The sequence below is a fragment of the Vigna unguiculata genome, unplaced genomic scaffold (genome assembly GCF_037176805.1).
Source record: "Vigna unguiculata cultivar grain cowpea cultivar isolate G323 ecotype 2 unplaced genomic scaffold, ASM3717680v1 ptg000199l, whole genome shotgun sequence".
NCBI classification, from domain to species: domain Eukaryota; kingdom Viridiplantae; phylum Streptophyta; class Magnoliopsida; order Fabales; family Fabaceae; genus Vigna; species Vigna unguiculata.
In genome coordinates, this window is record NW_028196836.1 from 32,368 (window position 1) to 44,479 (window position 12,112).

A 12,112-nucleotide genomic window follows, 5' to 3' on the forward strand; every position below is an offset into this window, starting at 1 on the left:
TTTTATGTTTCGTCGAGCCCCGAGCTTGTGGTCCTCCTTTGAGTGTGGGTTCCATTGGATGAATCTCTCAAGTCAAGGTTCACGTACATAGCAGCAAGAATGGTGCAGCGCCTCTTTCTCGTTCTCGCTCGGGAGCCAAAACGAACACGCCTGCTACCTACTGTACTGGACCTTCGACCAGGCATTCTACCCTTGTCGAATCGGAACCAACCACCACTGTATTGCGCTCGAACAGTTGAGCGGCCGCCGGCCAGCAACTTCCGTACTGTACACAGATATAGATTCATTCTTCGTACCTGGTCCAACTTCACAACCCTTCGCGGGTTGGTAAGAAGTCAGTCTTGTTTGGTAAGACTCTATTGAACAAAGCAAAGAAAAGAGAGTGCTCGACCGGAACAACGGCCAACAAAGACCGTAATTACATAGATAACTGCTCCTCCCTTTCTCCGGCTTTAAGGCGAACCGTATGGCGGCCGGAAAGAAAAGAAAGACGACCTCCTCACCTTCTCGTAGATGGTGTCAGTGAGAGCAACTTTAGTATCCCCCGTTGACCTTCTTTTGTAGATAGAATCTTCAATGAGTGGAAACAACTTACTAATAAAGGTGCGCTTGTTGAGTAAGGCCGTTTTCTTGCAGGAGTGCTAACGCGCGCCCTTATTCTTCGCTTGCTCCGCAGTACGAGCCTCATACAGAGCTGCGCCCCTTTAATATGATGAGAAGAGGGGCCGCCCTCTTTTCTGCACCAATCTTTATTTACTACTATCTATCTTTTTTGGGGGTGTATAGCTCAGTTGGTAGAGCATTGGGCTTTTAACCTAATGGTCGCAGGTTCAAGTCCTGCTATACCCAAACAAACCTACCTTACACTATACCTATTCATTAATAAGGATGCGTAGTAACGTTCAAAGATCACTCTTTGGCCTTTAGACTCGCTTCAGCGACTTCGCCCTTTAAGTGAGAAGGGGGTGAGGTAAGGAGTAGTATAAGAGTGGCTCGGTCATCCATAGGCCTCTCCTTATTGGATTCATTCTATTCTATAGGGCGGGGCTGCAGACCAACAATCCAGCAAAAGGGCTTAAAAGCTCCTTTATCAAACCTTCCCCTTTTCAAAAAAAGAAGGTCAGCATCAAAGCCCAGCAAACCCAACCTATACAAAGAGCTCTTTTCAGCCCCTACTCCTAACAAGTGAAAGTAGCTGGCACCCACCATACCTTGCTTCGTGCCCTCGGTTTACTTCACTGGGGCTCTCTTCCCTTGGAACCAGGTATGACAGTTTACTTCTTTTTCTTCACTGACAGCATCCCAATGAAGATGTTCTTTTGTAACTGCCAGGGAGCTGGATCTAATGAATTGATCATAAAATGGAGAGATTTGGTTAACGGGAATGATCGTGGTACTCATTGAAACCCGAACTCAGAGTCGACGAGCATGAAGCAGAACCATCTGAGCACACCGAGCGGCGCATCAAGCAAATAAAGAAGGAGGGAAAGCATCGAATGGGATGTGGGAAGCGAGCTTACCGGTCTTTGCTATGGATCTTTCCCCTCGCTATAGCTACCATGTTCAGTGCCCAAACATAGATATGCCTACCTACATCTTATCTTACTACACCCACTCACCGCTCTTGGAGGTATATGAGACAGACTACGCGCTAACAGCTTTAGCAACAAGGCTATAGGCTAAACAACTAAAAAAGCAAGCATTGAAAGACGCTCACCTAGTGCATTCACCCTAAGGGAAAGTTCCTGAGTCAGTCAACTCAATTACAATCAATCAAAGAAGAGCACTATAAGCTTTCTACGCGCACCCTACGTACATAACTCCGCGATAGGACAGCAAAGGAGACACTAAATACACGCACTACAGAAGAAGCTATGTGATCAACGCGAGAAGCCTAATTGCATTTAGGAAGGAACGCATGCGCATTGGCTAGAGCAGTCACTTCCGGAGTTAGCTCTGCAGATGAAGCAAGCAAAGGCAGAAGGTTGAAAATCCACTCTTGCACAGAGCCTCTTACTCGCCAAGTGGATAGGCAGCAAGCACAACTGGATCTCCTCATCTACGATGCCTCCTTCTTCCATATGTCCGGAAGCCTTATCTTCGTCTCAGAACTCAAGCCCCTTCCCTTTACTCCATAGGGCATTCGACTATTCCCATTCACTCTATCTACTTTGGCTAATAATCTTAAATATCTGGTCATTGGCCCAAGGTCAGCTCTTGTCTATGAAAGTAAGTTCCTTCTCGGTTTCGCATGCCAATTGGCAACTGCTCTATTTCGTATCATCCCACCCAGAGGGAAAGATATGAGGTAATTTATTCATTAATAAAATTTCATTGCCTTAGTTACCAGGAAAGATCTGATGTGAACAAAAGAAGATCATGGTTGAATGCTCACAAGACATGTGACATTGGTTTAAGTTGAATCGACTGTGAACGAATGGGTTAAGCGAAAAAGGGCGTTGATCCAGGATTCGATTCGAGGCTTGACCAATCCGGAAGTTGCTGAAAGAGAAGCGGAAAGGGACATCTTGAACTCAGGGGGAAGGGACGCTAACAAGTACTAAAAAAAGACTTTCCACAAGCTCGATCTTCTATTCAAGGATTCTTCTGCCTCACAAGTACCGGGCGATCCCGACCGCACCGATGCGGCTTAACCATCGTTTATCCACAGATCTTACTTTGAAACAACTTGGAGGGGAAGGCATCCCTTAGAAGCTGCATGAGCACTTTTACCAAAGAATGTAGGGAATAGCTAAATAAAAGGAGCATTACTTCGAACCAACCAGAAAGAAATCCAATTTGGAGTACTAACCAAAGGAGCATAAGCGGAAACGTAGAAAGACCAAAAACCCAGCCTCTTGCTGAACGAGATTATCATTCTCTTTTCCAAGCCCGGTTATTGAACCTATGCTCTACTCAATCCCAAGTACCCGTATACGCTACCTTCCTTGATCGACCCAGAATGTACTATCTCTAGCCGTGAATTCACTACACGAACATTTAACATATGAAAGATAAACGAGATCCATTGCACAAGTATGCTATTTCAATCAGTCCATGCTATCCGCTACACAGGGTTATTCAATTCCGTTTGATTCAAGACAAGCAGGAACGCTTCAAATAGACTACAGTGGACATATTCTATTATTCAGAGAGCCGCATAGACCCTCGATTTAGTTTAGAAACAAGAAGATTACAGCCTAGTAGTAGGTGGAGGCACTAAGTAGCCAAAGGGTATGACGAAAGGCTACAGCTATGCATAGGAAGTCTCAGTTAATGGGATGCCGGGTTCCCTTTGAGTGTAGAAAAGCTGCTGCTCGATTTGAATTGAGGCTTCGCTTCCAATCGCCATAGTGAAACTTCTGATTAGCCCTACTCTACTAGATTAGCCATAGCTAATTCGATAAAGGAGGGGTGAAAGACTAAAATTTCGATATATGTAGAAAGGGCACGACCTTTTTAGAAACAAAGACTACGAGACTTTTATCCATCCACTGTTACAAGAATGGTATGTGCCTCCATTAGGAAGAGAGGGAGAATGTGACTCAGTTTCGGTTGAAGTTGGCTTGCTGGATCTTGGAGTTGAACGTGAATAATTGTGAGAAATTACCCCCTTGTGTATACTTCTGTTCCTAAGGGAAGGGGCTTACTCATATATAATATAAAAAAGAAAGTTTGCACTTAATCTATTAAGGCCAATCTTCTGATCCTCAACTATTCTCAACCCTCGGAGTCTAAAAAAAAAGATGTGTATCTTGCTATTGGTATCAATCGGTCCTCTCTTTCCTTTTGGTGGCGCATGCTTAGATTACCCTTATTCTTCATCTTCTCTACCCTTCGGTTGCTTAGGGCGCCCTGAGGGATTCGCCTCTAGGAGAATAGTTATTGATCACATAGCTTGGGTACTAGAAGTTGCTGATCGTATCATTCGGGCAGAGCCTGGGTCCCTTTGTATTATGTATAGCGCAGCTCCCTCTTTCTTTTGCTAGTTTTGTTCCGATCGATGAAGGAAACTCGGTAGCGCGCGGATTCGTTTTCCTATTTCACTGGGATCGGTCCTAAGGCGCGTGCTTCAATTCAATATTGTCTTGATTGGCAGTCGCTCTTCTGTATTTTGAATCTTCAGAGATACCCTTAGAGTTCTGTCCTGAATTGGAGGGTTGTTGAGTCAAGTCAAGAAGAATAAAAAGAAAGTCCCACAAAGGAATCTTGGACAATGGGCACAAGTCTTTATTAAAGAATTAGTATCTCCATTATAATTAGCATTTCTATCAGCTCTGCTCTTTTGTCTCCTGAATATCATCTCGAGACCCAAACAACGAGATCCGGATTGGAACCAACGCATATTCAAAGCTTATGGCCCTTCAATACAACCCCCCTCTGTATAAAACCGTAAGTGAGCGGTGCGAGTCTACAAAGAAGACTTTCCATCTTCCTTCTTTGGCGCTGCTGGAGATGCCCCACAAGGCCTTCTTTCTCAAGATTTCATTTTTCGCCGCGGTGAACAAAAGGAAGCAACGCCGCTACAAGCAATAGAAAGCCACGTTTATTAATCCATTTCAGTAGGTGGCGGTGTACACTAGGTATCAACAAAGGACGCTTTCTCTCACCCAGCCCTTTGGAGGTGTTCACTCTTCGCCTTCGGCTTTCTATTGAATGATCCATCTGGTGTGCTATTTATACTCCGTCAGTGAGGGCTTCTCCCTTTTCAATCTACATGGCATACGTACACGAATGAATATTCAAACTCATCGACTCGGCTCAAAGCATATGATCAAAGCTCTAGTGGCGCACATAGCAATATCAGAATAGAATTCTCGTCGGCCTGACCGGCAGTAATAGCGAACTAACACTGTTCTAATAGAAAGGGGGAGTCCCTCTTTGCGGTAGATAACGCAACCGAACACAAAATGATTCGGTCTCGCAAAGCATCTGGGCGAGCCCCTCCCTACTAAGCATACGTTTATTACCAGATCCGATAACAGCGATTCTCCGTCTCTGACCAGGAGGTATCACATCTACAGACATTAGCCCCAAATGCTAGCTCGCATTATGAATTAATAGTAAGTCGCTACATCATGCTTTTGAGGAAGCTATTCGGGCTTACCCGCCTCCTATTTATCAATTCTTTCCGTTTGATGGGCGTGCTCTTGTTTCTAGGTTTGGATGTTCTTTAAGGGTCTACTAGATTACGTCAATACATGAATCTCATCTTTCCAATCTCTTTCTTCTTTACCCGCTCATTCCTCTGACTTTATGCCTTCTATTCGGCTCCTACCCTACCAAGTCCGACCGGGGGTTAACTTTTCGTTATCAACTGCTTTCTTACTTTAAAATGTTGTATCATGGGCTTGAGGTATCACCGCCTACGAGTATAGATTTCCCGTTCGGTACACATACCCGAAGGATAGAACCTCTCGCCTCTTCTGTGGAAGCATCCTTAGGGAGGTCAAGTCCATATAATAGGACTAGCCACAAGTACTGAGACAATATCTAAAATATTTGCAATTCTTCACTTTTTTTATTTTAACCCAGTTCCGGGAATCAGGCAAGTAAGATCTTTAACACAAGCTTGGCACCTAGGAATAGGCGTTTTATGGATGATTCAAGCCCTGCACACTCAAAGGCGAGAACGAAGTAGCGATTGCTCGTCCAAATGGGTTACCACCAAATCAAGAAAAATAAAAATTATATGTATTGAATTTATACCTCAATCAGCCCTTTAACACCTTCGAAAGAAAAAAGAAGGAAAGCACCCATCTCAAGTGCCTTGCTTCCTCTCCTTATCAGTCGAGCTATTTCATTCCTTCTTTTTTCCAAAGCAGGGTTAGCGTGAAAGGGTGAGTTGACTCGGGAAAGAGTTATGAGTTAGCTTCGGGATATGGCCTTTGCCTCGGATTATCCCATAAATTGGAACTGTTGATGCATGGGAGGGAATAAGAAGAAGAGGAACGTAGTAACTCGACTGTAAGGAGAGGAACGAAGAGAGAAGAAAGATCCTGATTTTATCAATGAATAACTTGCGTCAGATAAAAAGAAAGCAAAGAAACCTGCATTAACCCAGGATTTTTCAAAGCAATACCGGTAGCTAAGGGCTTTGAAGTTGTTGCTTAACACATCCTATTCGAACAATCAAGATAAAGGGGCTTTTAAGTAAGGATTCCCGGGGGTTTCTCAGAGAAATTCCGATAGACTATTAAGGAGAAAATAACTGTAAGGAAGATTGCCGGATTGATTTATAATTTAGTAAGGAAAGCCAGGGGATTTCTATCAAGGGCAGCTATGTCAGGGATGCTCGTCCGAAGAAAGTGAAGATATCCAGGGAGATTCATAGGGGCGTATCAGGAATTGGCCTCTTATTAGGACTCTACCACTCCTATGGAAAGGTATTCCAAGGAAGCATCAATCAATATGCGGGAACCCGAATTCAAAAGAAGAAAGCCTTCATGCATCCAGGGGAGCTACACCCATCTCACTAACAGGATAAACCGGATAGACAAGTCCTTATTTTAGAGATTCAGTCCCAGGTTTTCTGAGAGCAGCGGAGCAAGAAGAAGATACGGCTACTTCCCAAGCATCCTAGTAATCTAGTCTGCAAAAAAGCAGCTAAAAGCGACGTCCCAGTCTTGAGACCTGATCAATCCCATGAATTCTCAATCCTTATGCTTATCAGTCTTCGTTACTCGGATTACAGTCGAGCTATTTTGTGTGTGATTGTCTATTTTAAGATCATATTGGAAACCTGGGATATGCCCATAGGGAAACCTATATTATTAACATGTTTGGCAGGAACGTACCTATCGTCATATCTGAGGGGACCCTATCTCCGGTCTCAGCAAGCTATGGGATATAACAAGGAATGCACCTTCCTCTTTGGAGGCAGGGTCAGTCATTCTGCTTTGGTTCTGCTGTTAACCACAACTAACATGACTTAACCAAGTCAGATGGCCTCTATTCTTTTTCTTTTTTTAACTCCTTTCCTAATGTTTTGTTTGGGAAATCTCACTCACTACACACAATCTATATGATATGTGTGATGCCGACACCTAAGATAGAGAGAGTTACGACGACTATAATCAGAAGAAGAGGTTATGAAGTAACTCGACTGATAAGGAGAGGAAAGACCTCGGGCATTGAATCTCTGGCCTTAGCCTGCCTACCAGTCTTGATCTCTTGCAAGAACAAAGGGAAGCACTAAGAAACTATTTCAGCATGCAATTGGCAGAAATTATTCACTCGGATGCTCTCACAGCGATGCTGAAAAGGTCATCTCTACTCTGGCTCAACACTTCCCTTACTTACGCGAAAGAATCATCCTCAGAAAACAAGCATCCCGGATGGTTGAGCTCAAGCGAAGCACCCTGAGAGCAAGAAGTTCGATCAATTCTGCCAAAGCCTCTCAGTCTACTGCTTCTGAAAAGACTTCTTACTACTCTAGTTAGGAAGTATAGTTTCAATATGGGCTTCTATCTTATTTGTTCTCCTCTGCTTACAAACTGGGTAAGAAGAAGTAGAAATCTGCAGTTAAGATGAATGCAAGAATCGGATCTGAGCTCCCCCGGCTCTACGACCCCGCAAGGCACTACTGTAGAGCTCTTTGGGCGAGACTTTCTCGATCACAGCTTCTCACTGACAGACTAGCAATTCAAGAACAGCTTCTTTCTCTTACGCAATTTAGACTCTCCACAACAATCTGTATTTCGAAACAAGGAAAAGGATTCTCGACATGCTATGCAAGGCGGCAGGTGCTACTTCCTGTTAGACGAAGCTTAATGTGTTTTCTATTGGACTTGGTTGAGTTGAAGAAGAAAAGAGAGTGAGTTTGATTCCTTTCTCACTGAGGAAACTTGGCAAAGGTTTCCAAGCCGTAGTCCAAGAGGCAAAGGTTGTTTGCCTTGCTTTCAAACTGACTTGCCTTATCCTATTGGGTGAAAGTACTATTACTGCTATACCCGTCTACCCGGTCTTACTGTGAGCCCTCCCACTCTTGGAAGAAGTCACACCTTAGACACGGTAGGTCAGATTAGAACTGAAAGGCCCTTAGACCATTACACAATGGAGCACTTGCTTACACCACTAGTTAGAGAACTGGGGAAGGGGGAAGAAAGGAGCAACTTAGATCTCCACCGTCCTCCTTATGTGATGCTTACTAATCCAGCGGATCCCTCACCAGATGCTTAGTCAGAGCCATTCTCCTTGTGCTTTGATAGACTACTATAATAGACTCTTTAGGAGAAACATTCTCCGCTTCGGCTTGCCTCTGGAAGCTCTATTGTTAGACAGACCTTAGCGGACTACTTATTTGAAGCTTGACTTGTTCTCAGGATCTAAACTGACTGGAAAGAAGAAGCATTAACGGATGAAAGTAAGGATGGAAAAAAAGAGGCTGTTAGCTCTTGCTTTGCCTCGGATGCGGCACCCTCTATTCCTAAACTAGAGAGCGTCAGGGATGCTTTGGAATAAGCTAAGCTCTTCCAGTGAGAGTGGCCTATCCACTGCGCCGATCCCTTTTTTATTCTTATCAGCGGGATAGGGAACTAGTCCTCTGCGATTGCACGACCTTTCCTCACCAGCAGAAAATAAAAACAATCCAACGCCTAGAGTTTCTTTTTAGGCAGCCTAATTCTTTCTCCCTAAACATATATAGAAAGAGGAGTAACGACGGGACAGGTCACGACTACGTGTTTGACTCCGGCCAGAGAGTTCTTTTGTCCAACTACTACTCCAACTCTATAGAAAAGACAGTCAGGCCTCTCCCTTGAGCCCCGGGAGGACAGGTTATATTCAGAATAAGAAAAAGATTCCAGCAAGAAAACGGATGGCAATCAACGGCTTTATAAAGCTCAAGGAGTTGCTTGTTGGCTGGGAAGCGAAGAAAGAACGTAAGCACGCCAGTGGGTGTCTTTCGCATGTTGCCATTCCAGAGGTGAAAGTACACTTTCTTTATTCTTTATTAAATTTCTGGCATAAGAGGGCTTTTATCTTTGCTCTTTTAGCGGAATAAGAGCAGTTTGGTAAGATTATAATATAGGTCAGAAAGAATCAAATGTCCCTAGTATCAGGAAAGAGGGTGCACATTCATAGGCCAATCTGTTTTCTTGCCCGTTCCCAGGAAAGGTATGAAAGACGCCTATTCTTCAGGCAAGGAGCGCTTCCTATATAGAATATGTCCGAACTTCTTTCCCCGTACCGGACCGCAGCAGCTAAAGGACGTGCCACTGGACGAGGATTTCTTTCATTTTTGTTAATATTCTATGAGCGCGTTCTCCTCTTTTGAAAGAAAGATGTAAAGTGTGGTCTTCTCGTCACTCTTCGGGATGCTAAAGAAATAGTCGGTATTGATTCGATTCTTCCATGGGATATGGGTTTACATGGCGGGGACTCCCAACTTATTGAATAGGTGACGATGGTCGAGGAATAGGCCTTGGCAACAGCAAGCCTTTCTCCTTTCTTTTCGTTTGTTTATTCCACATGACTACTCGAGGGTTCCAAAAAGGGTAGTGTGAGGCTAGCAAATGTCGTCTTACGATCATGATACTCGGAGCCTTAAGTGAGCTCCCGCTAGGCTAGGTTAGGTGTAGCAACCTGACGACACGAAAGGTTTCGAATCTTCAATGCTACTCCTAAACAGTAAAGAGGAAGGCTTGGACCAGCTCCTTAATTTGTAGGCGAGAAGCTCTTTGTTCGAGTTGACTGTGTGATTGTGGTTTTATTTATGGCAACCGGAAACCTTTTCCTGAATTGAGAATGAGTAGAAGCTTGACAGGGGTTTATGGGATGGATGCGGGAAAGAACTCCCCTTTTGCAAAGCAAGGTTTCACCCTCTGATTACACTTTTTTTTTTTTAGGGATGGGATCTTCTGCCTAGATTAGATCTCTCACGGGATTCATCTGGCATTTCTGGATGGACTGGCATTGAGCATGTCATTCCGGACTTCGCTATTCTCACAGTCAGATCGGACATTGAAATCTGAAGTAAACTATCAAGACAGGACTGTCTTATCTATTTTATTTGCTGACAGTTGTATTCTCTCTCCTATTAGCTGTCAGTTGCAATATTGACTTTTTTGTCTTATCTTCTTTCTGAACATCTTACCTTCCTTGTCTTAGCGGTGCAGATCTTCTTTATGCTTTAAGTGGATCTTCCATGTGCCAATCAAAGAGAACGAAGTGCACTACACTTAGCTCTCTAGGTTAACGTCCAATCCTGTCCACCTAGCATCCCACCTTCCCCAAGTTTTAGTATTGGGCACCAGGTCTTTCGATGAGCTTACTAGAGGGAGAGAGATCGATTAGCCGTGAAGGGGCCCCTTGCCCACTCCCCTTCCCCCCATTTCCGGGGGCCTCGTCCTCTTCAGGTAGGAGAGACTACACCTTTCAAAAGGAGAAACTTAGAAAACAAAGAGAATCAAAAAGGCCATCATTAATGCGAACAAGGCAATAGCCTCGGTTAGAGCAAAGCCCAGGATTGCATATCCGAATAACTGTTTTGCCAATGATGGATTTCTTGCCACGGAATGAATTAATGAACTGAATACGTTTCCAATACCTACAGCAGCTCCCGCTGAAGCAATTGTAGCAGCTCCGGCACCCATTGATTTTGCACCTTCTAACATCTCGAATTGAGAAAGTCTCGTCACGCTCTTTCATTCACGATTTTATGTTCTCGTCGCTTCTTCCCCTCGTTCCTTTTCTCTTGGACATCTCACTTTAGGAAGCAAAGGCAAGCAGACTAGGCGGCAGAGGTTGTCTTCGCGGAAGGGGAAGAGTAGGAGGCTTTGAGTCGGGCATCAAAACTCGGCGTAGATAGAAAGTCCGCTACCCATTCAAGCAGCTTGTAAGGCTACAGTACTGCTTCATATAAGATGTACCAAGGACAAGTCAGATAGTGCACATTACTAGTGGGATAACTTTAGACTTATGTCTCACTCTTCTGGATAGCACAGGAAAGAGAAAGAAGACTAAGCAGACGATTCGGTGGGGCCTCACTTCAGGGGGAACATAGGCAAGGAAAATCCTGTCTCACTAGATCTATTGCTGGGGGCTAAAGCACAGGTTTACCCGCTAGTGGGTTTTTCTCTTTCATCGGTTCTGGAACGGGTCTGACTGGAACATCGCTGTCACGAACAGCGTAAACTGAGTATGGGTAGTCTAACTACTCATGCTAGTAGTTTATCTACTAGATGCTCTATAACTCACTAGAAAATAAGATTCTAAACTGGATTGACTCGGCCGATGAACCAACCTCACCAGGGACGCAAAAGGTAGACCCAGTGGACTGACTACTATAGCTGGTACTCCAAAAAGGGAAGGTAACATGCCGGGACGGCGAAAACGAGAAGAAGGATCAAAACATCGAAAGCCTTTCTGAGCCAGAGAATTGGACGTGTGATCCATAATAGAAGAGCCTTTTAGCGTAGCGGCGAAACGTGCCTGCTCTACGATCAAAGAATTTTTTGAATTGATAAGTATTCATGAGTGCATATACGTGGGCCTCCGGTCCTCGGACCTCAGTGTCCCTTTTGTCTTCCTCGTAGGGCGGCTCCTCGCCGTAGCCTGCTATCTCCTCCAACTCGTCATAGAATGAGGCCATGTTCACACCGCTTCGCCCCTTTATTGATTGACTGGATTGGCTGGCTTAAGAATGGAAGGCTCTTCAAGGCAATGAAATTTTTGGTTCCAGTTGTGCGGTTGAAAATACATACGAAAAGGAAGAAAGAATAAGGCAAAGATCAGAGAATAGCTAACTCGTGTTGACGAAAGAATGCTTCGGTGGCTGTAGCTAATACAAGGAAAGCGAGTAGGAATTACGACACCAAGAGCTCGTTCACCTTCAGACCAAGAACTCAAAGAGCGAGAGCGAGCCACGTAATCCACATACTAATCAATCTTACTGATACTGAATGATAGCAAAACAAATAGATCAATAGAAAGACGAATAGATAGAAAAATGATTCAAACACTAGAGCATAATCCAAAAAAAGAAAAAAGAAATGCCTTGAGCATTGAAGCCGGAAGGAAAGCCATTAAGCAAGCCCCTAACTCCATACTCTATTTCCTGCCTTTGCCCTCTCAAGCAAGATAAATTGAACCAAATGCAATCAATCGTCAG

At 44.2% G+C, this 12,112-nt stretch overlaps 1 non-coding gene across 1 annotated transcript; it reads left to right on the plus strand.

Moving 5' to 3' along the window:
- The first annotated feature begins 776 nt into the window (after nt 1–776).
- Nucleotides 777–849, plus strand: TRNAK-UUU (transfer RNA lysine (anticodon UUU)). Its single transcript has one exon. It is a non-coding gene; the product is annotated as a tRNA-Lys (tRNA).
- Nucleotides 850–12,112: the final 11,263 nt, after the last annotated feature.